At 38.1% G+C, this 27,635-nt stretch overlaps 1 long non-coding RNA gene across 2 annotated transcripts in view; it reads left to right on the forward strand.

Annotated features, from left to right (window-relative positions):
* The window catches only part of LOC128568948 (uncharacterized), a 136,010-nt gene that overhangs the window by 56,092 nt on the left and 52,283 nt on the right, over window positions 1-27,635 (forward strand). The window contains exon 1 of one of the 2 annotated variants that reach the window (XR_008375249.1): window positions 736-846. The exons of the other annotated variant lie outside the window; for it this stretch is intronic. This is a non-coding gene — a long non-coding RNA (uncharacterized LOC128568948). Of the gene's footprint in view, window positions 1-735; window positions 847-27,635 lie in introns of those variants that run through there. 2 annotated transcript variants of the gene reach the window in all.

The following is a 27,635-nucleotide window of genomic DNA, read 5'->3' on the forward strand; positions in this document are numbered from 1 at the left end:
CCATTAGATGCTTATATTGGGGAAGCAACTATTTCTCAGGATTCAGAGTGGGTACTCAGAAATTGGTGGGGGTAGAAAGACAAGAGGCTGAGCACAGACTGTGGCCAGGAGAGACCAGTGAGGCTGGGGAGTGAGGGGAAAGGCCCTGGGAGTTGAGGAGATCCCTTGTCTGCTTCCAGGCGGCTATCAGGTAGTCACATGTAACACCAGGGAGAGAGCTACAGATACGAAACAGTAGGACCCGGCAAGTGACAGTGGGAAGAGGCACTATGAAAACAATGTTGTGGACGGAATATTTCACAATAGATGCAAACATCTCTAGAAGTTACTTCATTTTTGTAGGGGAAAATAATTATATGTAAAGGGACAAGATGGTTTATATCTTCTCTCCATAGACTGGCCCAGTTTTCAGTGTTAGAAGTGTAAGAGTGAACCAGAGAAAGTCCCCGCCCTCTGGAAGCCGATAGTCTAGTGGCGTAACAGGTACACCAACAACTAACAGTTACATGTGTAGTGTTTTATTGCAAACTTACTTTGAGTCTTGGGGCTTAAATTCTTCCAAATAATCTACCTCAACTATCCATTTTAATTATTGGTCTTAATTTAAAATTTTCCTCACTAGTAGTCATTCAGTTGTCCTTGTATTGTTTCTTTTATTCATTTCTATATGGATGTATTTAACATTTGAGCACCTACTTACTATGTTCTGTACTTTCCTGTGGGTGCTAAAGTACATGAATGAACATGAGGGATGGTGATGTGTGCCTTTAGGAGTTTCTAATCTACCACAGTGTCATCCCATGGAACTTCCTACCGCGTGGAAATGTGCTCCATCTCTGTTGCCAGGTGTGGTACCTGCAAACAATCTGTGGCTATCGAGACTTACAGTGTGGCTAGTGTGACTGAGGAACTAGAAGTGTAATTTTGTATAATTTTAATTTAAATATAAAGAGCTGCGTGTACCTGGTGGCTACTGAATTCTAGAAGGAGCGACAGGCAGTAAACTAGTCACATTTTCAATAAATAATTATAAATTATTTTAGGTGCTATGAAGTAAATAAACAAGATTCCAAATTAGAGGAAAATGGAAGAGGATGTGCTTTAAGGGGTGGGCAAGTGAAAACTGTCACCACATTTGAGATCTAAGAGGTAAGAAAGAGCCAGTTATAGAAAGAGTCCTGCGGGACACAGTAAAGAAGTCCCCAGGAAGAGAAATGGTTTGGCATGTTTGAAGAACTGAAAAAGAGTGGCCTGAGCTTCCTAAGTGAAAAATGGTATGTGAGAAAGGAAGGTGCATGACGTAGCTCCTGCCTTCCCTTGGACAATCAGGCAGCGTGTGGGCCAGACCCATGGAGAGCACCAGGCTTGTCCCTAAGCCACGTGCTGGTCCCTGTTGTCCTCACAGAGGCCACTTCCTGTTGAATCTTTTTCCATAGAGCCCAAGCATGATGGCAACTCACAGCATCTATCCAATCGCGTTTGATCATCTGTCAACTATATACATGATTCATTATGAAAATAACAGTGGCTACCATAGAATAAAAAGTTAACTTTGATGAGGTTCACACTTATAAGAAGTTTAACAAACTGAATACCAATTCAGATATTTTGCTTTAGCAGCAATAATGATTAAAATTATGATAAAAGCTATTTTATTTTTCATGCATTTATTTTTTGATATTGCCAGAATGAAGCGAACTTATGAGGTCTGGAAACATTTATTTCTTGAAGGCTTTTTAGAGAAAACATGGGGTGGGGATGTAAATGAATAGGGGACCGACTTAAAATAACTTGACTGTTGTCGAGTTTCTTCTCTAAGATGTATAGGCATTCAGACTGTAGAGAGCAGTGATCTAAGCCAGGAGATACGAGAGATTATGCAGATGACATGCCTATGCTTAGGGATGCTGGCAAATAGCTGTGTTTTCCAGCAGTCACTTTTGTCACCTTCCCTGACATAAAAATTTGTCAGGAACTTGCCTTTAGAATGCAGATTTCTTGTATACTTTTTTGTTTCTTGTCTGTGGAATCACAGTCCATTAGTCTTACTTCTAGAGTTAGAGAAATTTCTACACTTTATCCAAAGTGTAGAATGACACTTTAAATGACCAAGAAAAAAATTGTAAAATGTCATGTGATTTGTTCTGGAGAAGTAGAACATTTTTAGTAAAATAGAAAAATGTACCACAAATGCTCTAATGATTGATCTTTAATGACTAACACTGACTTGACTGCTAACCTTTTATTTTGCCTCGTTCAGTACCAAACATGTACATTTATTTTGTATTGGCAGGTTATTTTACATAACTCAATGTAACTAAATTGCTATGCCCAGAGCCTGTACTTTGAGATAATCATAATACCATATGCTTCTACCAGGCTTTAGATTTGCCCCAATTCATTCACAAATATCTTGTCACTTCACACAGCAGCCATGCGAGAAAGTATAATAGGAGATGTTCTCTGCCTCTGCAGTGACTCTGAGGCCACCTCTGATATGCCATGGGAGTTTGGATGAAGTGTAGAAAGAACTTGAAGCCAGACCCTAGGCCATTCTTCCTGATGGAGGGAAGGGGCAGCCCAGACCCTGCTCTATTCTTTCTTCACTATTCAATGCCTCGTGCTTGCAAAGCCATGAACTAGGTTGATGTTAACAGAGTAAGAAAAGTCTGTGTGTTAATTAAATATTTTTGTATTATAAGTAACCAAAATGTAACTCATGGTGGACAAAAAAATCACAGCATTGTATTAGTTCTGATAATTATAAAGAGACAGAACTGAATTTAGGGCTCAATAATGAAATAGTGAACATCACTTATCTCCTCTGCCTCTAGATTGGATCTATTAGCAGGTAAAATATCTCCTCACTTAGTTACTCTACTTACATTTTAAACAGAAGTTTCCATGTTCTAAAGCAGGGGTCCTCAAACTGCCATGAGGCGGTGTGATTGTATTTGTTCCCGTTTTATTTTTTTATGTCAAAATAAGATATGTGCAGTGTGCATAGGAATTTGTTCATAAGTGTTTTTTTATTTTTTAAACTATACTCCGGCCCTCCACTGGTCTGAGGGACAGTGAATTGGCCCCCTGTTTAAAAAGTTTGAGGACACCTATAATCTAAAGTTTAAGCAGAGCACAGTAGAAAGAACACAGTCATGTCAGGAAACCTGGACTCTATTCTCAATTCAAAAGTGGCTGTGTGAAGTTCCTCTGCCAGAGTGGTCAGAGAAGTGAGTTAGCTCCTCCTAGAAATATGTCTTTCCAGATTGAAATCTAAAACGTGTGGTGTATGTGTTTTTTTTTGGGGGGGGGTTCAGCTGGGCCCCTATATCTCCAGGAAAGATTTCCCCCTTTTTCTTTGGCCTTGCATATTTCAAGATTTAAGAACTCTCAAGAACAACTTGCAGGAGCTGGAGCAATGGGGTGCTATTTGTGAGTCTGCACCAACTAAACCATGGAATGAATGGCAGAGAGGACCACTTGAAATAGAAAGCCATTTATTGCAGAAGTAGGATGAAATAGATTCTGGGTGGTCTTCTATCCCATGTAATGATGCAGCATCATCATATTGACAGATCCTCTAAAATCCAAATTTCATCTCAACCTTTTTAGTGCGATGCGCTAATCCCCTTGGCTGTGCATGTAACCAGAATTCATCTCTCTGCTTTCCTCGCATAAGGACTCCCCAGTCACAGGGTGCCCAAAGGGGAATTAGGCTATTCCAGATGGCTTTGATCCATGCCAGTACTCTTCATTATGTAAACGTTCCTTCTCACAGCTAACACGGAACATGTCACTTCTTGAAAGAGGAGTTTTCATTAACTACTTTGCTTCTGCCGAATGGAATCAGTGCCAGACGTCAGAGGGAAATGTTCCTTCTGTCTGGAGCACCAGTGAGGCTCCTACGTTCAAGCTGGAGTCTCCTATTTTCCCAAGATCAGTAGATTTGCACTTTGTGGAAGAGCCCTCTTGCCCATTTGGGGAGAGGAAGTTTGCATAGCCCCAGTGGCAGAACTGAGAAAAGAACCCATGCTTCCTGACCAGTAGTGTTCTGTGTTTTCTCCTGTATACTACTTAATCTTTAAAATCTGAAATGTTCTTTTATAAATATGGATTAAGTAAAGTTTGATAAAGGGTGTATATTTGCTACAGGAAAAAAAAAATAGAAGCTCTTGGTCATTTTAGCTTCCCTCCTGTACTTCTCTGCCATGTGTAATCAATTAGGACACTCTACTTATTTTAATTTTTATGTACTCCTAAATATATTTACTTAAAAACTCCACTATTTATCTATCATCATCATCTTTCTGCCAGGCTACTATATAATATTTTAAGTGGATTCTCTGCTCACAAAAGCGTGCTAATATAGAAACCTAATTCTAGTAGTCTCTTTCTTCCAACTTTTCTAAGGCTCCCATAACCTTTGCCTAGGTGTTAACTCCTGAATGAGGCTCCCTCTACTGCTTTTCTTTGCCCTTATCCTGACACATTCTCCTTCACAGAGCAGTGACCTTTTCTTAGTTCTTTGCAAGAGCCAGCTTTCTTCTTTTTCAACTCAAGACCTTTGCATATGGTGTCCCCCTTACTTGGAATATTATGCTTCTTCCCATTGTTACTTTCTTAGACTTAAGGTCTACTTCATCCTAAAGGATGTTTCCACCAAATGTTGCTTCATTCCTCAATCTGGTTTAAGTACTTCGCTATTTGTCTCCTTAAAAATAGTAGACTATTCCTCTTCACTGTGCTGTTTTATCAGCCTCTTTGCACACATGAAACATATATGCTCCCGCCATACAAACACACACCTTTCACTGTAAGCATTTTGTGATTTTAGCAGCACTTACTACAGACCTGGAAATCTTGTGAAGGAAGACCCAGCAGAACAGGGAGTTTTTCCTCTAAAACCGATCCTGCTTTTTATCTTCCCTTTATGTCACTGCTGTCGATGAAGAGCCTGCTTCATAAAATGCCTCTCTTCTAGCAACGGCTATTTTGTTCATTGTGTGATGGTATTTTCTTTTATAATCCATTTTGCTTTAGCTTCTACATAAAAGGGAGTGTTTCTCTTGGGGCATATGCAATGTAAGTCTAATCCCCTTTTACCTCAATTCACTCGTTATTTTCACAGTTTCTTCCTTCAAAGAAATATATAAGTGATAACAATTTGTCCAGTTCAAGTCCCGGGAACAGTGGTTCACATTTAAATAGAAATTGATATCTTAAAATAAAGTATCTAAATTCCACTCATAAAATTTCAGGATACAGCCTAAGCAAAGCTAGAACGTTGAAGTGAGCACAGGTATCGAATCCCCTAGAAATTCAACTTTTTTGTATCTAGCCAGGGTCCCAGAACCTCAGGATTAGAAAGAAATTTCAATGTCAAATTTATGATTCAGTAATTACTTAGTTCTTCTCCAAAAATCTTTTTAAACTTTAATCAGTTGTGTGTACACACAGGTATTACCCTGATTTAAATCACATTCAGTTCTCCTCTGGATAAAGTAAGTAACCTCTCAAATGGGTTCACCACGGTGACACTTCATCCTTGTTCTTCCATAGTCGATTCCCAGCGTGTAGTAGCTGGGATAGTATTTTTAAAAAACTGCTCATATCACTCCTCAGTGGTGTCTTCCTCATTATGAGTAAAAGCCGACATCCTTAGGATGGCCCTGAGGCCTCCCGGAGCTGTCCACACTAACTAAGCTGATCTCTCCTACTCTTTCCCTCTTATTCCCCTCCAGCCACAATGGCCTCCCTGATGGTCACACCTGCCTGGCTTTCTTCCTCTTCTTTACTTTTTCAGTGGCTATCCTTGGCCAGGCACACTCTACTCTCCCACTCAGTTTCTACGTAGTGGGCTCATTCCCTCTGATCCCTCAGGTCTTGGCCATCCCTAATGGGATCTACCTTGACCACTTTATCTAAAACTACAGCTCTCTCACAGCACTTCTGATCACCTCTCATAGTTCTGTTTTGTTTTTCTCCTAGTTCTTATCCAACCTATAATATAATTTAGCTGCTTATTGGATTATTTTATACCTCCCATAGATAGAATGCAGTCTTTATGAAGACAGGTTTGGTAGGCTGTGTTTTCTCAGACACATATCTTATTGGATTATTTTATACCTCTCAGACACATATCTTATTGACTAGAACAGGCAGTCAATACAGACTGATTAAATAAACAAATTGACTATTGCCTACTTCTACAAATATCTATTAGCTTTTAGAGAGTTTATAAAACTCTTTAGGCCAAATTATAAACTTCCAGTAAGTTCACCGTATTATCCCATTCATGTTTACAATTGATGCAAAGTGCTTGGCTATTTTGTAAATCGTCTTAAGATCTTTGTTATTTGCCATCCTACCACCCATTCGTTCTGCCACTTTATATTCTTGGTTCTTACCATGACCTTTTTGACTTCGTTAACCAGTTTCATCTTCCCATCTTGCCTCATATCATGGTCAGTTCTGCTTTGCATCTTTTCCCTAGATGCCTTTTGAGAATAGACTTTTCTCCCCCTTTCTGATATTTCTCTATTCATCTAGCAACATCAGCTGTTGGAGGATAAGAAAATTAGTTTTTTGACCGTTACCAAGTCTGCTATATTTCATTCATAGGAGTCATGGTTCATCCTATGAACAATACATATTCAGAGATATGTTATTCTCATTGTATACAACCCCAATAAATTTCTTACTACCCCAAAACTTAGTGGCTTAATTAACAAAAATTAATAATTTTTCATGAATCTGTGGGCTTACTGGGCCTCAACTGGTTGGTCCTGCTTGACATGGTGTGGGCTGAGGTCCTCAAGTGGCTGCATGATTCAGGATGAGGCTGCAGTGTCCAGGATAGCCTGGCGTCATCCAGGGCCTCTTCCTTCTCCTGAATTCTCACTGTTCAGTGGTCTGTGCTGAGTTTTTATAGCACGTAGGTTGGCTTTTTAGAGTATAAGTGAAACTGTCCTAGGAGCCAGGACCAGAACTGGTATAGCACCACCTCTAGGGCATTCTGTTGCTTAAAGCAAGTCATATTTCTGACCTACATTCAAATAGATCTACCTGGTTATGGGCGGAATTTCTGGGAATCATATTAGCAAGTAAACTGATATAACTTTTTCTCAGAACTTAGAAGATAAGCAGTGGTAATTCAGAATGTGTGTCTGAAGGCAGGGACTCAAGCAGTTCCTGACTTTGGCTAAACAGTGTGTGCCAGAGTTGGGTGGGTGGGTGGGTGGTGAAGGTTAAAAATATGTAAGAATATTCTTAGTAAAGCATCACAAGAATGGAGAAGCATGAATCCTATGTACTCAATCTTGATATGAGGACAATTAATGACAATTAAGGTTATGGGGGGGGGAAGCAGATAGAGGGATGGAGGGAGGGGTGGGGCCTTAGTGTGTGTCACACTTTATGGGGGCAAGACATGATTGCAAGAGGGACTTTACATAACAATTGCAATCAGTGTAACTGGCTTATTGTACCCTCAATGATTCCCCAACAATAAAAATAATAATAATAATAATAAATAAATAAATAAATAAATAAAAGAAAAAAAAAGAAAAAAATATGTAAGAAAAAAATCTCAAGATTTCTGGAATCAGTAGTATTTCATGGGGCATTTAATGTGAAGGCAAAAAGGGTGATGGCCCCCAAGAGAATTAATGCGTCATGGCCTAGCACAGTAATTGATGTGCGGGACTCCTGTTGTTAAGAAGGGGCTTTATGGAATTACATGCATACTCTTATCGGTTAGATGAGAAAATGTTTAATATATCATATGAATTTTACATGAAAAAGATGTATTTATTTTTAAAATTTTAGAATCACAGGGAAAATTTTAATTATCTGAAATTCCCTTTATAGTTTATTTTCCATCTACATCAGAAAAAAATGAGTCTTTCCTAACTTTTTCAAAGTTTACCTTTTATAATCACAGGACTGTACACGCAGTCGGTATTTGATAAATGACTGCTGATTAAAATCAGGCCATGAGTGCAAACTAGAGGCATGAGGATGTTATCTTTCTATTCATAGGCAAATTTCCTTTTTCACAAAGGTTAATCTGATAGTTTCTAAAAATATGAACAATAGATTTTTTTCTTTTCATAGCAGTAACGGTACCTGAGTGGATTAATTGCCTTTTTGTTCCCATTAGCTAGTGGCAGCTATGCAGGGCCCATAGCACAGAGCCAAGGAAGCAATACTAGTCATGTTTTGTTGCAGATCATGGAAAAGAAAACTGGGCTAATGAGAGGGTATGGGGATTGACCACCACGGTTCACAGTGGAGTATGCCGAATAAAGAAGATTAGACAAGGAGGAATAGGATTAGAAGGGAAAACGTACATATTCTGAAACCTAAGGAGGTAATGAAGCAATTTCCAAAGAAGTAGGTAGGAAGTAAAATTAAAGAGGGAGAAAGTATTCACAAACATATATCCGGTAAAGGGTTAATACTGCACGTATATAAGAAACACGACCCCACAGGACAAAACCAAGGCCTGACAGGGTCTCAATTAAAAAATGGACCAAAGAACTGAATAGACCTTTCTCCAGAGGAGATGTACAAATGGACAACAGGTATATGAAAAGATGCTCAATAATCAGGGACATACAAATCAAAACTACAATGAGATTTTACCTCATACCTATTACGATGGCTGTTACGAAAAAATGTTGGTGAGGATGTAGAGATAAGGCAACCCTGTATACTGTTGGTAAGAATATAAATTAGTACAGCCACTATTTTTTATTTAAATTTTTGAGGTTCCTTAAAAATTAAAACTAGAACCACCTACTACATGACCTAGCAATACCAGTTTCGGAATATATCTAGAAGAATTAGAATCAAGATCTTGAAGACATATCTGCATTCCCATGTTTATTGCAGCATTATTCACAACAATCAAGACCTGAAAGCCACCTAAATGTCCACTGACAGTAGAATGGATAAAGAAAAAATGTGGTGCATACATACAATGGCATATTATTTAGTCTTATAAAGGAAATCCTGTTATTTGTGACAACATGGATAGACCTGGAGGACATTATACTAAGCAAAATAAGACAGACGCAGAACAAATACTACGTGATGACATTTGTATGAGGAATATAAAATAGTCAAATTCATGCAGCAGAGAGTACAGTGGCAGTTGCCCAGGCTGGAAGTATGGGGAAATGGGGAGGTCTTAATTAAGAAGTACAAAGTTTGTTGTGTAAAATTAGTGCTACTGTACGGCGTCCTGCCTGTAGCTAACAATGCTATATTGTGTAACTCCAATGTGATAAGTCTTCTTACGACATGCACAAAAACTTAGGAGAGAAGCAAAGTTTGGGGAATGACAGATAAGTTATGATACAGATTGTAGTGATGGCTTCACAGATGTATACTTCTCTCTGAACTGGTCAAGTTATATAGACTTATTGTATAGCTTTTTGTATGCAATCATATTTACCTTTTTAAAATGTACCTTTTTTAAAAGGTAAATTCTCACAGAAGGACAGTTTTAATGTCGGAGAATGTGATTCAGCCTCTGACTGCTGGTCTGCTCAGCCATTAGGGAATACTAGGGATTCGGCTGGTATTTAAATTGCTGTCTATAGAATTTGCCTTTTCTCCAGAATTAGCCTTAGAAGTCTCCATAACCTGATTCCCATCTCATACAAACATTGTATGCTCCACATTCATGATATTTGGTTCTTCAGTCTCTGCTTGGACATGTCCAATGACAGGGTTAGACAGGGAGCTCACTTGATTTTTGTTTAGTTAAGAATGCACCTTCTGATCTTACAAGGGTACATGTGAAATTTACTAAATGTAGAACATAAATGCCTCAACACAATAACTAAGAAAATGCCATGAAGGCTATGTTAACCAGTTTGATGAAAATATTTCAAATTGTATATAAAACCAGCACATTATGCCCCAAGATTGCATTAACGTACACAGCTATGATTTAATAATAGTAATAAAAAATAATGTACTTTCTGAAATAAGACAGACTTCTCTGAATTCTGGATTTGTAATTTACCAAGTTTTTTTCCTTGAGTACATGACAGCTTCTCCTAAACTACGGCCTTCAAAATAGTGGTTTATGGTGTGGGAGGTAGAGATACTATTTACATCATGACGCTGATATGGGAATTAAATGAGGTAAAGCACATAAAGGATTTATCAGAGCACCTGACCTGTAGTCATTCCTCTGTGAATGTCATTAATTTTTCAATTCAATCTTATAATTATTCAACATTAACTGTACACTGCAATAGCAAACTTGAAAGTATTTTGCATCCTTATCATCTTAGATCCTTGGCATAGTTCTGTGTAGGAATTATTTTTAGTCTTCTGATAAGAAGACAAAGGCCCAAGTTCTGTCCGAGTCTTTGTATACATTCTTATTCTTTTGCGGACAAAAAAATGAAATCTTATCTTGGTAATAAGGCTTGCCAAGAAAAACTGGTCTGGGACAAGCTATGCACGTGTCACCCTTTTCTTTTGTCCTCTTACCCCTATTCATGGCATCAAGGAATTGTATGATAGTTCCAAAAAGCTTCTCCTGCTAAAGGAAAGACTCTGACATCAGTAATCTGCACCTGAAGGAGGATGGCTTTTGAGTTCTCGTTCCTAGAGATTTTGCACTTGAAGTTTGACTCTGAGGGATTAGCACTTTTCCCACCTAAACAAATTCCAGGCATCAGGGAACAGGTATGAATGGAGCCCCAGGATCACTAAAGTTCACAATAGGCAGGTAGCTATTTTCTGCCTACATCCGCTGGTGTTCCGTTTCCTGGGTATCTGGAGGCCAGGATTTATTCAGTAGCTATAATTTTATTAAGGAAGAAGCCTAGAGTATATAGACAGGGAAGGTTATAGAATAGAGGACTATTAAGGGTGGGAAAGGGTTCTTGCTAATTTCATTCATCCATAAGGGGTAGGCTAAGAGTTTAATCTGAGGTCTAGAGGAGAAATATACTGTGCTTAGAGTAAGGCAGAGTGAATGCCAATCTGTGCTAGAATCCAGGGCTCCAAGCCCAGGAGCTAAGGATTCCAGATCTGCCATTCAGCATCATGAAGCCTCGGAATGGTTTAAACTCACTGAGCCTGTGTGTAGTGTGTTCATCTCTCTTATACAACTGCTTTTTAAAGCTTAAGTCTCATTCTCTCCGAAAGTGGTTCTGCATGTACATACAAGTCTAGTGTTTTTGTCTCATGAGGAAGACTGGAAGTTAGTGAACCCCCAGCCTGCTCAGTACCAAGAAGCTGCTTGGAGCTGGATGCTGGCCAAGGACGTGTCGCTCTCTGTTTGTGTGTTGTTCAGGCTGCTCTGCTTTCAACACAAAAGTGAAAGGCAGCAGCAATGTGGACGCATTTGGAGATTCACATAATCGAAGCAGGTCTCGAGTCAACAACTTGAATTTAATTACTGTTCTGACAGCTGGGAAGCAATTAATCCTTCTCTCTCTCCCCCTTCCTCTGCCCCAGCTTCAAAGTGTCATTTCTGTTTTTCCTTCCTCCTTGTAGTAATTGGAAACATGTTGTAGGGTGAAAGGTGACCAGTGTGAATCTGTGTCACCAAAGCCCCTTTGATAGCAGAGAGAGATCACGGTTGGAGGAGGCTGATCCCCAGCACAGGAGCATCTGCTTCTGCTGCAGAGACAAAGAGCTGAATGTGGAGCTGGCCCCAAGGCCTGACAGTGTCTCTGCTCCCCACCTGCACCATCATCTCTCTATTCAGGTTTCTGCTTCTGAGAGTCAAGGACTCCCAAATTTTCTATTGCCCAGTTGCATGAGGGCATACAATGAAAGTGTCTGTGCTCAGAGTGTAAAATCATTGTCGTAAATACAACTACATGACTGAGTTTGGAGACACAGGACTCAGAAATTTGAGGATACAGACTTCTTAAAACAATATATTTAAACATGGGGAGGGGATAAGATTTTACACACTGAAGTCATCCCCTTCACTCCATGGCACCTCCCTTCTAGCTGCAGTGTCAGGCTCTGTTCAACTGGGCCAGCCACATGACTGCAATAAAGAAAGAGTCCAATATTCAAGACTTACTTCATAAGTCCCTTCATTGAGGCATTGAGCTCTCTGTTGGTCCTTGGTACCAGGTTTTCTAGATATTTGTTTTAATCATTAGAAAACATTTAATGGTTTAGAGTTCAAGATAGGGAGGATTAGTCCCTCCAGGAGCAATATAGAGGCAAAGTGACTTTTCCAAGTTAGTGGCTAGTTAGCTCTTAAAATGGATTTGTAAGGCAAACTTTGTAGATCCCAGAGAGAATTTCACATTGGTGATTAAGCTCCTGCATAATTTCTTTCTCCTTTTTAAAGACGATTATGGTTCCAAATCTCATTGCATTGACTGAATAACTCTTTCCATATGTAAACTACTTGTAGAAGCAAAAATAATAACAATCCCACTTAAATATATCCTTTCTCTAAGTGTCTTTGATCCATCTGGGCTGCAGTTTTATCCAAAGCAGAATGCTGTATTTTTTTCTTCTTTTTAAAAAAAATTATTTTTATTAATATTTTTTGCTAAAATTGGCCCTTTCTTTCTGGACAACTGAAGAGGCCAACCATAAATGAGATGTTCTCTGCTTGTATCATTGTGATTATGACTTCTCATAAGAGCTGGTTATAGTAACATGTGAGAAAGAAAAACGATATGTAAAGGAATAAATCAGCTGTCCCCCTATAACTTTACTATTGACTGACCGTTTGACCTTTGAGTTCCTTCTCCTCTATAAACTGCTGGTCTCTCAGTTTAAAATGTGGGGACATAATAGGAAAGAGTGACAATTGTGAGGTCTGCTGGCTAGATCTTACCCTTCAACCTGCTTTCTTGGGTCTGCACACAAAGTATATTTTGAAAAATTGGGAGATTGTAAATAAATTCCAGAGTTTTGACTTCTCTTGGAATACCTGAAGATTTGGGAAAACCAAGTCAACATTCCTGAATTAAAACAATTGGCTGGTTCTGAGTAGTAGCTACTTTTTCAAGGCAGGGAATTGCTGCTTCCTCCTTGGTTTATTATGTCCCTGCCACCAAACTCCTATATAGGCTCTCTGCTTGGCCCGTGGAGGAATGGTGCATGGATTAGGCGATTCTCAGCCTCCTTTCAACTCTGTTTCCATGATTTGTTATCTTGTCTCTCTGTCATCATCAAAATCTCTCACCTTAAAAGATAAGAGGGAGTGTGCGGCTAGCTACATATCTGTGATGTCCCTTGACTCTGCCACTCATCATGACCTAGAAGATTTTACTTTTCTTCTGTGTCCTGACTTTGTATGGAATCACTTTCTCAAGGGCACTGTCCAAAATGATTTGGACATGACATGCTTTGAAGCCCATAGATTCTGGGGTTACCATTTGTTGCCTAAGGCCCATTATAGTTAAACCTACACAAAAGTAATAGTAATAATTATGTTAATAATTAGTAATAACTATTGCCTATAATATTTAAGGATGCAATGTTTTACAGTATTAAATGCTAATGTTTATTGAGCAACCATGAGTCAATTACCTGAACAATGGTGTCAATGTTGGGATGGCAGGTACCCTCCCATAATCCTCCAAAATGACCTAGCATGACATCTAAACATGCTCCCATGATGTACTAAAGGAAGAAAAAAATGCACTGATTTGGAATGTGCCAAACCTTTCAAGAGAACAAGAGAGCGCAATGTGAAGCGAAAGTCACAGTTCTATTTGTTCTGTAACAGTGTGAAAATCACATTTTGTTTTCCCTCTAGATAAAAATGAAAAGCAGGGTTACAAGGAGTAGAGCTTTATGCAACAACTTTCTATCTCTACTTCTGAATGATTGTCACCCTTGAGTACCTGAAATACGTCTGCCAGTTGCTTGGCCAGACACTTTACTTAGTGATTCTTTTAAGTTCACCACAAACCTACACATTAATTTTATAATATACAGTAAACAGAGGAGGGTATGGAGACTCAGAAAGATTTTTCACTGGTGGTAGCGCTCACATGTGGCTCATTCTGACATTGAAACCCAAAGTTCCTACTTGTGATTACAACTCCATTCTGCCACGACTGTGGTTGATAGTGTTTGTCTGCATGGTCTTCTGGAGACCTTCCAGCGCAGTCTGTGATTGAGGGTGGCAGCATGCCGTAGTAGTGATAATAGCATGCCTTCTCACCCAATTTTCCATGTCTATGGGAAGGGTTAAATATGAACTTGGCACTCTTCTTCGTAATCAGTAAACTTGGCCCCACCATTGTTATTAACATACATCCTTGCACTCACTAAGTAACAAACACCACAGGTAAAGATTGCGTCTATTTTTTCATAGATATTCCCAGTGTCCAGACATATTTTTCATATAATACATAATCAGTAATTATTCATTTGATATATGTATGTTTCTACGATAAATAAATGAAAGATTTAGTAACATGGAAGATAGTCTGTGCCTAAAAAGATGTATGCTTTTGACATTTCCACTTCGTCAAACAAGCTTGCTACTGGGCGTTACTGCGTATTGCCATGTAAGCAGGGTGGGGGGTAGGCGACAGCTTGGTAAATTAGCGCTGTCAATCATACCAAATGTTCCCTGTTCATCCCTGTTTTCAAGGCTCCCTGGGTGCTGCTGTTATTGTGGACACACAGCTGTGGCTCCTTGTGACCACAAGGGGGCAGTGCATGTTCACTCCAGCTGGGAGTTGTTTGTTTCACACAATACCATCTGACAGTCTTTGTATGTGTCTTATTCCTTGGAAATGTCCTCATGGTGCTTACAAATGTGGAACAAGATTGGTTTCTAACTACCTGCATGGCAAACAAATTGTGTTCTTGTTATTGTTGAATATTTCAATACAATGCTGAAGATAAAAATTGGGTTCAATATTTTAGTGGGGCTGACACTGACAGAACACCACAGGGGTGGAAGGTGGTGAATGGCTGCCTTACTTATTTTACAACTTTTCCTTCAAGTCTTACTAAGGTAAAACCCACCTGTACATGAAAGGCAAGGTCAGACTTTATTCCATGACTAGCAAATAAGCAGTCCCTGACTTTGGGAATTCTGATTTACATTATTTTTCAAATAGAAACTGAGAGGCCGGAATCTCAGGAGAATGAAGGGACCTTCGTCTTACTCTCTGGCCCTGTGACAGCTCTTCCCACACAGATAGCAAAGTGCTCAGCATTGGTTCCTGAAAGCTGCCATGGCCCATCGTGGACTTCTGAGGCATGGAGGATGAGGAGCTTCCCTCCTTGCTGGTGAGGGGCTGGCCATCCATTTGGGAATTAACACTTAATCACCTTGGAACATATTTCTACTCCTTCCATAGGAAGAATACGTTTGCCTGTGGGACCAAGTTGTTTTGGGAATTTACTTTCACAGGCAATATTTTAAAGTGATGCTAAATGTTAACCTTGAGAAGAGAGCAGTCAGGCCTGATGGTGTACAGGAGAAATTGCTGTCAATGGCTGTTAAACCCTATTCAGTTTAACGTCTCTTCCATTTCTACCTTGAGGTCTCGGTTTTTGAGCTTTCCTGCGAAATGTTTTTACTTTCATATTCTAGCCATTTTCTGGCCTCCTGGAAACCCAGCCATATGGGAGTCAGTCAGGGTTACCAAACTGTGCAATTGCAAGGACATCATTCTTATTACCCGCTATTATAAGTGCAACCCCTTGGAGCACAGTTTCATATGAAAGTAGCTGTACTCAAAGGGAATTCAAGGCTGAAACTCCAGGTCAGATGTTATTTTGCAAGATCTAGTCAAATGCATCTCAACCAGGGCCCAGAAAAATCTTCACTTTAATGAGCTTTGCAGATGCAGGGATCAATGGGTCGCTCTTTGGGGAAAAAATGTCCTCCTTAGAACATCTCTTTCTAGGCATGTGTTGCCCTGTTAATTTAAGTTGGTTGAATTTTACCCAGTATTGTTGTGTCCAACTTTCAGAGGAAGAATTCGAACCTCTCTCAATTTGGACTATTTTTCATAATGCACAGGTGTCAAAGTTCAAAAGTCCAGTAATAATAGCCAATCAGCTGGTCAGAGCACATACACACCAAAAATGTAGCTGGCTGGCGAGGGATGCTGTCAGTCTCTAGAGACCACATCTACATCTATGGGGCTTGACTTTAGCTTCATTTCTTGCTTACTGGATTTTTCAAGTAAAGGAAAAAAAAATGTTTTATGGGGAATTTCTTCATTTGAAAAACAAATAGCAACAAATATAAATTTATTAAAAGTATAATGTGAGATTAAAAAAAATATAGCCTCTTTGGGCCAAATCTAGACCATGGCTTGGCAGTTTGCAATCCTGATCTAATCCTTGACAGCCATTGTTAGAAGATGAAAGAGGCATGCAGAAAGAATACAGAATTTGTGGTCGGAGGACTTGAGTTTAGTCTCGATTCTGCAATACACTAGCTGTGAGACCTTGAATAGTTCATCTTACCTCTCTTAATGAGAATCTTATCTGAAAAGGAAAATGGGGTTACTAGTGCCTATTGCAAGGCTAAAATGAAATGTTATGTGTTAGTACCTTCCATACTTGAGTAATTCACAATCTTCACAAATTTTGGCCTAGCCAGGTAATGCCTCTGGTACATACTTAATATTATTCATTCTACTCAGATTTTTAAAATCCAAAGTTATCTATTTTGCCCACAATGCAATAAAACATGTATCCCTAGAAATATGAATTCAGACTAGCTACATATTTTTGCCTGTCATATAAACATAAAACCATTTCAGAATAATTTGGCTATATGTCACTTTACACTTCCACAATGCTTTCATAAGATTAACACACTTGTAACTAAAACAGCAGATGAGTGGGTATAATCACTTCAGCAGTAACTTTACAGTAAATGCTGATCGGTATTTTTAATGAGGTAAAAATAGATTTTATATTTATGAAGCAGCTATTAAACTAGGAGCTCTTGGTTTAATATTTTTTTCTCCTCTGCATCTTGGGGCTTTCAATTCCTCATCTACCTTCTTTAATAAAAAGCAGCACAGTATCTGCAGGACCCTATAACCTAGGATTGATCTATCAATCATAGCATTCATTTAATATTGATAATAAACATTTCAGTTTTTTAGTATCTCCTTTTAGTATTAAGTCAATGATTAGTAATATCTTAAAACAGATTTTTGTATCACATGGTCAGTGGGCCTTTAATATTCCAAGGTTGAAGTTAAGATGGTGAGAGAGGGAAGTTGCCACATTTGGTTCCTAAGGCTGATTCTGTAGTTATTTATTCACCAAAAAAATGTATTGAGTATGTGGACCAGGCAAGAGGAATACATCGGACAACAAAATGAGGTGTTAGTTCCCATGAAACTTCAGTCTGGTAGGGAAAAACATAATGGAAAATAACATTTATTATATCAGGTATGAAATTTAAAATCGTATGCATTTTAAAAAGGTGGGAAGAGACAGTGATAATAAGACTGGTTACTTTTTCAGAAGTGTTCATCAGAGAGGGATTCTTGCTACACTATTACTATTTTATTAGAGCTTGAAAAAGGCAAGAAATAAGCCATGATGTTACGTAGAAGAATTATCCAGCAAAAGTAAGATTAGGCATGAAGATCTTGAGGGAGGGTGTTGGACGTGTCTATGAAACAGCAAAGAAGCTCGCATAGCTGGAGAAGAGTAAGCAGGAAGGAGATGAGCAGGCAATGGGGTCAGAGCACATAACATAAGCTGGTTTTCCTTTTTTTTTTTTTTTTTTACTCTGAGTAAGCAGGAAACCTTTGGGGGATCTGAGCAAAGGAGTGACGTGATCTGATACTATTTTGAACCATTTGTATAGCTTTTGTGTAGAAAAGAGACTTGTGTAAGTATTTAAAAGACAGACCAGTTCAGAGACCATTGTTACTCTGTAGGAGAGATGGTGAATGACAGCTTGGACGAAAGTGATGGCTTTAGGAGTGGGAAAACGTGGTCAGATTCTGGACACATCTTAAAAGAAGAGCAGATGATATCTTCGGATGTGGGATAAGAAGGAAAGTAAAAAGTCAAGGATAATTTCAAGGCTTTTAGGAAAGAAAAGCATGAAGAAGAGTAAAGTTTTGATTTACTGGCATTTTCGTGTTTCCTGAGTTGTTCATGCTTTTTCAGCATGTAGAGTGGCTCTCACAGGGACCCTGATATCATTTTTCTAGATGGCAAAGGCCAGTTAAAATTTACACTTCCTTATGCAAATGCATATGCTTTTGGCTAGTGACCACTGACCACTTGTTCCAGTAGAAAAAAAAAATTCAGTTAAAGAGCTCAAAATAAAGGCGATAATGCTTGCTTTGGCCTGTTGTTCTTTACTTGGTTCTTCCTGTAAGGATGCATGTCCAGGGAGGGTGAATGGTGGGATCACACCTATGGTGCGTAATGCAAGGGTACATGTCGGATCTATTAGTACGGAGTATAAATGTCTTAACACAATAATTAAGTAAATGAGATGAGGTATATATTAACCAGTGTGGTGTAAGCATTCCTAATTCTATATGAAACCAGCACATTGTATCTCATAAATACATTAATGTATACATGATCTATATGTTTATGATTTAATAAAAATAAAATAAAAATGAAAAAAAGGTTCAACATCAAGTAAAGTGATTCACCTTGAACTGAATCATTTCTCCCTTCCTTGTCCACTTTTTCATCCATAAACTTTATCTTTCATTATATCCTGGACAAGTCAGGACCCTCCCCTCTTTTTCTTGCACTAACTACTATGTACCTTCACATTTTAAATAGTATTAGCAATATCATTAATAACAATATAATAACAATATTAACAATATGTTCTCAACAGCCCTGAGTTGGTTCTTTCACAGTGAGGAAACTGAAGTCCGATTAATCAAACTCACAATCTTCCGATGCTGAGATTTGAAGCTGGGAGTGTCCGCCTCACAGCATCCCTCCTAAATGCTGTACTGTGCTGCGTCATGCTCTGCTTTCTCTGCGTCACATCAGCAATAACGACTTTCCTCTCACCCAGTAGCTTCCATTAGAGTGTTATCTTAAAGAAAAAGTCATGTTTCTGGAGTGAGAGAGCTGCCTCTGCTATGAAGCCTTCCTTGAATACCTCAGCATTTCTATCAATTTCATTTCTTTCTGGACTGACTGCAATACTCATATATTCTCACTGGCCTACTAAAATACCTCCTCGGTGAAGCCTTCAGTACTCAACCATTTTTATTATGTTCATCAGAGCCTATCTTTGATAGCAGTGCTCATTCTTACTAACCGCCTCCTGTTACATGTAAGCTGCTTTCGGGTGGGGCCATCTTTTCGTATCTTTCATAGTCCAGCATTGGTGCTTAATATATTTAACTCTGAGCATAAGAATATGATTTGTTTCTTCTGTGTGCTTCCTAGTGTTTAGCGTGCAGCTGGATAGAAAGTAGGCATTGAATATATCTTGAATAAACAAAGGGAAAGAGAATTTCTATTTCTCACATTTCCTTCTAAAGAAAAATAAATGGATGGTCAGGTTCTCTGGCATTTGTAGCCTTATGAATATCTCATCATGTGGAAGGTTTATATTTTTATTCAATAAATTTCTCTAGGATGTATACAAAGCTAGCTGAGGGTTAACTTTCTTTCATGTGGCAAAGGCCAAGTCAGCAGGGAAGATCCAGCTACTCACCCTGGCCTATTCCAAACTTCATGCAATTTTTATTAGCCGCCTTCCCACTAGCCAAATCAGTATCAAGCTTACATAAAAATTCAACCCTCTGGCATCTGATAAATAAAATAACTGCTTGGCCAGAATATACTTGTGGCAGGGAGAGGATTCAAAAGACACCTAGCCCTCCAGAGAGCCCCCCTTCCTCAGTGGGGCATCATTTCATTTCAGTACCCCTCCCTGGGGTTAGCCCTGCGCCATTTGTTCACCTGGTGAGTCTTTGCAGTAGGAGGCAGCAAGGTAGGATGACAAAAATACCAGACTTGAAATAAGGAGATATGCTTTAATAATTATTAATACTGACTTTTTCATGTCTCTGAATGTTTCTGCTTCTGAAAAATGGGAATAAAAAATCATTTCAATTAAAAAATGTCTTTACCCCAAACAGCACAGCACTAGTATAAAAGCTGACACACAGACCAATGGAAGAGAATAGAGAATGGAGAAATAAAACCATATCACTACAACCAGCTGATTTTCAACAAAGCAGACAAAAGCACAAAAGGAAAAGATGCCCTGCTCAATAAATGGTGTCGGGAAAATTGGATAGCCACATGCAGATGACTGAAACAGGATTCCAATCTCTTACTATAGACAAATATTAACTCAAGATGGATTAAAGCCTGGCTGTGTGGCTGTGCCTATAGTCTTAGATACTTAAGAGTCTATGGTGGGAGGATCACTTGGGCCCAGGAGTTTGAACTTACACTGAGCTATGATTATCCTGCTGGACTCCAGCCTGGGTGACAGAGGGATACCTGGTCTCACAAAAAAGTCATTTGCTTAACGTGACATAGTTTGTAAGTTGTGGAGCTGAGATTTGAATTTAGATAGGCTAACTCCAAAAGCCTATCACTTATTGGCTGTAAAATATTGGCCATCTGTGCCATGTAGCAGCGCCACAAGAAAATATTATGACATTATCTAGCAGAAATAATTCTGGAATTTTACAGTAATAATCTACCTTTTGGGCTGAAGAGGTAGAAAAGACATATTTTATCTTCAGAACTGAGGAAACAGGGTTAGAGGCCAAAAACTACTTGATTAAGAAATTGTGCTATTATACAGAATTTTAGAGTCTGTTGGGCTCATCCTATGTAGACATGTCTTTTTATAGAAGAGATCTTTGCAGAGAGAAGGCATTTATTCATTATTATATGTTGAACTAGTAATAACATTAAGGCTAAAATGTACTCTTTTTTAATCACATTCATGAACAAATTGACTCAGCGTGGAAACATTATCAATAGTTACATATTAGATGACATTAACTTATCTACACAAATTTGGACTGACTAAGAAAACTTCTAATCTACTTTAACTTCTCGCTTGCAATATGGTATTAGGTCAAATATGGTATTAGGTCAGTTCCTGGAGCAAATCCAGCAATTGCCACTGTGGATGACTTTATAATGAATTAAAGGCACAAATTTGAGGATTTACCTTTGTTAATATCTAAAATAAGAAGAACAATGCAAATGAACTCTTTCACAAGGATGATTGAAACAAACAGAAGCCAGTAGGGCGACAGATTCCTTCCTTAAAGCTCAGGACACTAGAGGGGAGTAGAGTCTCACTGACCTTTCTGGGTCTGAAAATCTTGGGAGTGACTGAGAGTAACAAGTCTTCAGGATCTGACAATGGGATGCCAACCTTCCATCTGTAGCATAGAAACTATAATTTCTGGGATTATTTTTCTCCCTACTGAAACAAATCAGTATCAGAAAAATAATTATTTCACCAAAATCCTCAGCAATACTTTTCCTCCACTAAAATTGTATGCCTTGCCAATGATGGTTTTGAGATCTATTTTTTCTTCCTCTCCCAGCAATGACATTCTAATAATGATGATGATCCTTACCAAAAAAAGAAGTAATAATGACTCATAAAAATCAGTCACTAGACAAAAAAACAAGATGCCAAGAATGAAGCTCTCTTGAGATTTGGCAGAAATTATTTTTTTGTCATTGACTCATGTGCTTCATCAAAGAGCCTGAGATATAGCTTGGCAACGGCTCAGGGAGAGGCTAAAGCACATGAAGTGTGGATGGATGCTGAATTGGAAAATGCCACTCTCTCGCTTAGTGGAAGAGAAAAATATATACTCGGGGTTGTGACAACTGCTAGACAGATGCATAATAATACTTCTGGGGAGGACTTGTACACAGGCTATTGTGGGTGAATAAGAGGCGCTGTCCACGGTACTGGACAGAACCCAAGAATCTGTGCAAAGCCATCTGGAATATTTAGGCCTTCACAATGGGGGCAATCAGACTTCCTCTAGGAGAACTGGTTGCTAGTCTTGTTAACAGGGAGGGGTTAGTGACAAATGATTTTAATAATAGCCTGACAGTAACTTCTAGTAAATAAGGACTTAAGGAAGGAAAAACGCTTCAGACATGAATCAGTGTTCCATAGTGTTTAAAAAGTTTTCCTTCCTGATCTCCCAATCTAGGCTGCCTTTTTCCTTTTCCTATCCAATGTCTGTATTTTTATTTATTAAAAAAAACCCTTAGGAATAATGCTGATACTGATACCTGTCATCCTGAAAGTTTGGTCTATAGGGAAATCTCAGTCTTAGGGACAATAATGATACCAAGGACAGTAAAGCAGAGGGACATTGAATCTGTAACAGGGTAGGTGAATATGGTTAGCATGTTTAGGCAAGAATAGGCAATTGCTTATTTATAAGTATTTTAATGAATAAAAGTGCATTTTTAGCAGTATCTTCTTTGCTGATTTGTAAATATTTAAGTTATAATTCTAAATTATGTGGGAGCTAAAAAGCAATAATGTATAATCTGTGATGTCAGATAGAAGATAATATAAGGTATAGTAAGTGACATATTTCCTAATGTACCTTAACTACAAGCTGGAATGAATAAATCCCTTTATTTCAGATGGTGTAATAGAAATGTTAAGCAGAGAGAGAGAGAGGAGAGAGAGAATATATATATACATACATATAAATATATATGTATATATATATATATTTTTTCTTTTGGCCAGGGCTGGGTTTGAACCTGCCACCTCTGGTATATGGGGCCGACTCCTTTGAGCCACAGGTGCCACCCGAGAGAGAATATATTTGGTAGGAAAACAAAGTGGTTAAATTGAGAAGATGATGTTTGAGAGAGTGAGGTATTTGATAAGTAGACAAAATTTGAATCCTCAGTAGTGGGTCATGTTAAGCATCATTTTGTCTGTCTAGTAACTTTCCATTTTCATATTTTAAATGTTAGAGGCCTTCCTAGGAGATATGGTATAAAGTATTCAATTAAATTAAGAGATATAAACTGGTGGTTTGTATCTAGCACAGGTGTTTTGTCTGAGCATTTTGTCACATATACTTCGTAGGTTTTTAAAGAAAATTCAATGAGATAATGTTTTGCTTGGTGATAAGACAAGAGCTTCACACACATATTTGTATACCCAGGAATCATTATAATAACTTTATTAATCTTAAGGCATTTCAATTTGTGACTTCTGGCCTAAACAAGAAGTTTATCAGATTTATTTCTTCTATAGATATGGCTGATATGAGAACAATGGGGAGTGGGATGCTTTGTGGAAATCAGTGAGGGGATATTGATAAAAATAATTGTTTATAGACTAGGGTAAATCCTTTTTTTGTAGAAGTGATTAGCTCCCTTTTATGGACAAAAAAATAATAAAGCATAAGGGTGTAATTAGCTATAGTTAACTTATAGTTAATTTTAGAGTTTGTTAAGTAGACTCTCCTCCTATTGTTTTTCTTATACCCTAATACGATCTGGGTTTAAAGACAAGTGCCTCCAACATTTAAATGTTCACCTAGAGCTTATCCTGACAGGTTGGCCTACAGGGAAATCTCAGTGTTAGGAACAAAATTGATATTAATGATGATGGTGAAAACATGAACTAAGCAAGCTATAGGAAAAAATGTGATACAAATTAAAATATATTAACAAGTTTATGGATTTCTAGATTAGTGAGGTACTACTAGGAAACCTATTTCAATTATTCTGATATTTTATGTTGATATATATTGTATAAAAATATATTTTTATTATTTTTGGTCTGAGAGAGAAAAGCATCCTTAGTACTTTCTGTCTTTTATGTTTTGTCCTCTGACTAGCAATGTCTTTATTGTTTACCTTTTTTTTTTTTGTAGCAGAAATTTATAATGCTCAAGAGCATTTGGGTATAGGGAAGAATGTTGGCATTAGAGATGATTCATTGAGTAAATTGATGCAAATTTATTATGACTTCAGGTCAGTGTGCTGACATCAATTCTCTCAAGCAAAATTGCTTTATCAGGGAAGAAAAATTCCTTATTTTCCTTCTCGTGAAGGAATCATTTCTGGACCTTCTGATAGAGAGTGTGGAATATTTCTGAAAGTAATTATTCCTCTATGAAAATAAGCTTTAGATAACTTCATGAGTTGTGTAGAACAAATCTAAACCAAGAATATCTGATTTTCTGGGTACAAATAAGACATTGTCCTTTCGTGAGACTGTAATGTTCAAAGTCGACTAAGTCATAATCAGTTTGAGTCTCACAGCATTTTAGTATATTTGTATAATATTTTATGGCAGTAGCTTCCAAACTTTAGACTACATTAGAATAACCAAGAGGGCTTGTCAAAAGCATCTCACCTGCCACCCCTTTCTAGCATCTCTGATTTAGTAAGTGTGGGTATGAGAATTTGCATTTCTAGTACCTTTCCTGGTTGTGCTAATGCTGCTGACCCAAGGAACACACTCTGAGAAAATGTTTTCATGCTGTTCTTTACAAATTCTTTTTACATTAATTATCAGGTTCATTTGTCAGGTAAAGGTTCATAAAATAAGAATGGCTGAAACAATCTCTTGTATATCATGCATGGTAAAAAGAAGATTCTGAAATTAATTTGCCAGATTTCATATGCTAAATCAGTGTTGAAGTACATACTGGACTCCATCTTATAACCCTTAGTGTTAGCGTTAATGATGCAAAATATCTTTTAAATGAGGTCAATCTGATGAGGCTGAGAAACAGGATATAAGATGATCATTACTGGCAAGTAGATAAGATATAAATTAAGAATAAACTCCACTGGCTACCAGTCAATATTTTTATGACCTGACCCCCATCCAACATTTTGTTCTTTCTCCAAATTCTCTTTATTCTAGGCTATAAACAAACTGGACCTTCCTCAAATGATTTTTGAACTTCAAACCGGAAGATGGCTAAACTATTCTCTGCCTTTCTTCTCAATAAAATTCTGCTGCTCCATGTTCAGTCCATATGCTCCTCCTTCTTTAGAACCTACCAGCGTGTTTTCTAGCTTTACTCCCTTCTTCACTCAGCAATTGCTACCTAAGTGTCCATTCAATAAGTGGACAAAGGAAAGGAGGGAAGATTAGGGATCTTCATTAGGGGATGAGGTACCCAGGTAAGTGGGGCAGGCTATAGTAGCTTTCCATATTTTATACTCCTTTGCTTGGTGTTTATTTTCTATTTTTAGGTTTAATTTTTTTTTTAATACAAAGTCTTACTATGCCACCCTCGGTAGAGTGCTATGGCATCACAGCTCACAGAAACCTCATACTCTTGGGCTCAAGCCCTTCTCCTGACTCAGCCTCCCAAGTAGCTGGGACTACAGGTGCTCGCCAAAATGCCTGGCTATTTTTTGGTTGCAGTTGTCATTGTTGTTTAGCAGGCCCAGGCAGTGCTCAAACCCGCCAGCCTTGGTGTATGTGGCTGGTGCCCCACTCACTGAACTATGAGAGCCGCCTGTGTTTAATTTTTAAGTGAACAAACATAGTATAATACAATTCATTATGTGTATAGTTCTGTGAACCTGTATATGGACTCACATAATCACTGCCAGAATCAATATGAAATAGCTCTATTACTTTGTAAAATTTCTTCAGGTTATCTTTGTACTCCCACCCTCCCTAAATTCCTACTGTCTGGCAAGCACTGCCACTAAAATTTTGTCTTTTAAGAATGACATAAAATAGAATTATGTAGTTAGCTTTGGAGACTGGCTTCTTTTGTTTAGCATAATGTTTTTGAGAATTATTTAAGTTGTTCAGCCTATCAAGAGTTTTCTATTTTTGTGTTTGCTTTTTATTTTTGGTGGAGGAGTGGTCTGTTTTGTGAATAACATATAGCTTATCCATTCTCATATGGAAAGATGTTTGGGTTTTTCCATTCTTTGGTGATCATGAATAGAATTCCCACAAACATTTGTATACAGATGTTTGTGTGAATGTAATTTTTCATTTCTCTAGAGTAAACAGAAATGGAATTGCTAGGGCAGATTGCATAGATTGTGTAAGTGTAAATTTATATTAATAAGAAACAGAAAAATTGGAAGGGCCAGTATGTCAGACTAGAAGCAGCCTCCATGTGCTGCTGTCACGGAGACGATCAAAAGTGTAGAGTAGCTACTCGCCTTTGGTTTACTTGTCTAAGAGAAAGCCTTGAGAGTCAGCCGAGAGGTGACAGGAGGCTCCCCAAATGAAGGAGAGGGGCGTGGGGCCACCAACTCCAGAGGATCACAGGTACACAGGGAAGTTGCCCACACATGGGGAAGGGGCAAAAGCGAGAATGTTGGGGTTCTACATTCCCCCGTGAACACTGACCAGAGCTGCAGGAGAGTCTCTCCACTGCTTCTGGCTGCTGGACTGACACAGTGAGCTAACTACAGACTGTGCAGCAAGGCACAGTGGGGTCCCTTGAGGACCCAGTTTCAGAGCACTGTGCCTCCCTAGGAGTCTGATTTATTGATGCTACTTCCCTATGGCACCTGCCAGGCTGGGGAGATAATGAGGAGGCCTTATCTTCAGGTTCCCAGAAATATTCTGTAGAATTGATACTACCTGTTCTTTTAATATGGGAAGAATTCAGCAGAGAAAGCATGTGGGGCTTGGAATTTCATTCCCTGAAGATTTTACATTACAAATTTAATAGCAATAGTTATATACCTATTTGGGTTATCTATTCGTCTATTTGGCAATTGGTGTTTGAGGAATGAGCTCATTTTATTCACACTGTTGAATTTATATACATGTAGCTCTTTATAATTTTCCTTTATTTTAAGTCACTTTAATATCTTTGAGTCTGTACTACTATCTTCTATTTCATTTCCTATGTGGTAATTTGTGAACCAGCTCTTGGCATCATTGATTTTCTCTATCATGTGTTTTATATTTTATCAGCTTCTCTTACCTTTATTCTTTCTTCTCTTATGCTTACCCTTATTTTTTTGTTCCTAGTTTTATTTTATTTATTAAATTGTAACTGTGTACAATAATGCATTTACCTAATTTTTTTAAGATGGAAGTTGTGATTATGGATTTGAGACCATTTCCTTTTTCTAATGTAAGCATTTAATACTATACATTTAACTCTTAGCATTGCTTAGGCTGAATTTCACAAATTTTTCAGTGCTGTATTCTTGGTTTTGTTTGTTTATGATATTTTCTAGTTTCCCTGGAAACTTTCTGTTTGGTTCATAGAATATATAGAAATGCATTGTTTAATTTCCAAGTATTTGGCTATTCTTCTACTATCTTTCTGTAATTTAATTTTAGTTTACTTCCAGTATGATTCTAGGAAATTATTTTTAGGATTTCATTTTGTTTTAATTTTCCAAGGTTTGTTTTATAACCTGAGATATGATCTATCTTGGTGAATGTTCTACGTGTATTGGAAAAGAATATGTGTTCTACTGATGTCAGGTAAAGAATTCTAAAATTGTGGGATCCAATTGGTTGATCTGTCATCCAATTCTTCTGTTAATGTATCCCAGCAATGGATTGTCTATTCTATCTACTAAGAGGTGAATGTTGAGATCTCCGACTATGATTATGAATTTGTCTATTTGTCCTTTTAGTTCTGTCATTTTAAAGCTCTTTTATTGGGGTTATATGTAATTAGGACAGTTATTTATTCATCAGGATTTGA

The sequence above is a fragment of the Nycticebus coucang genome, chromosome 17 (assembly GCF_027406575.1).
Source record: "Nycticebus coucang isolate mNycCou1 chromosome 17, mNycCou1.pri, whole genome shotgun sequence".
In the NCBI taxonomy this organism is placed as follows: domain Eukaryota; kingdom Metazoa; phylum Chordata; class Mammalia; order Primates; family Lorisidae; genus Nycticebus; species Nycticebus coucang.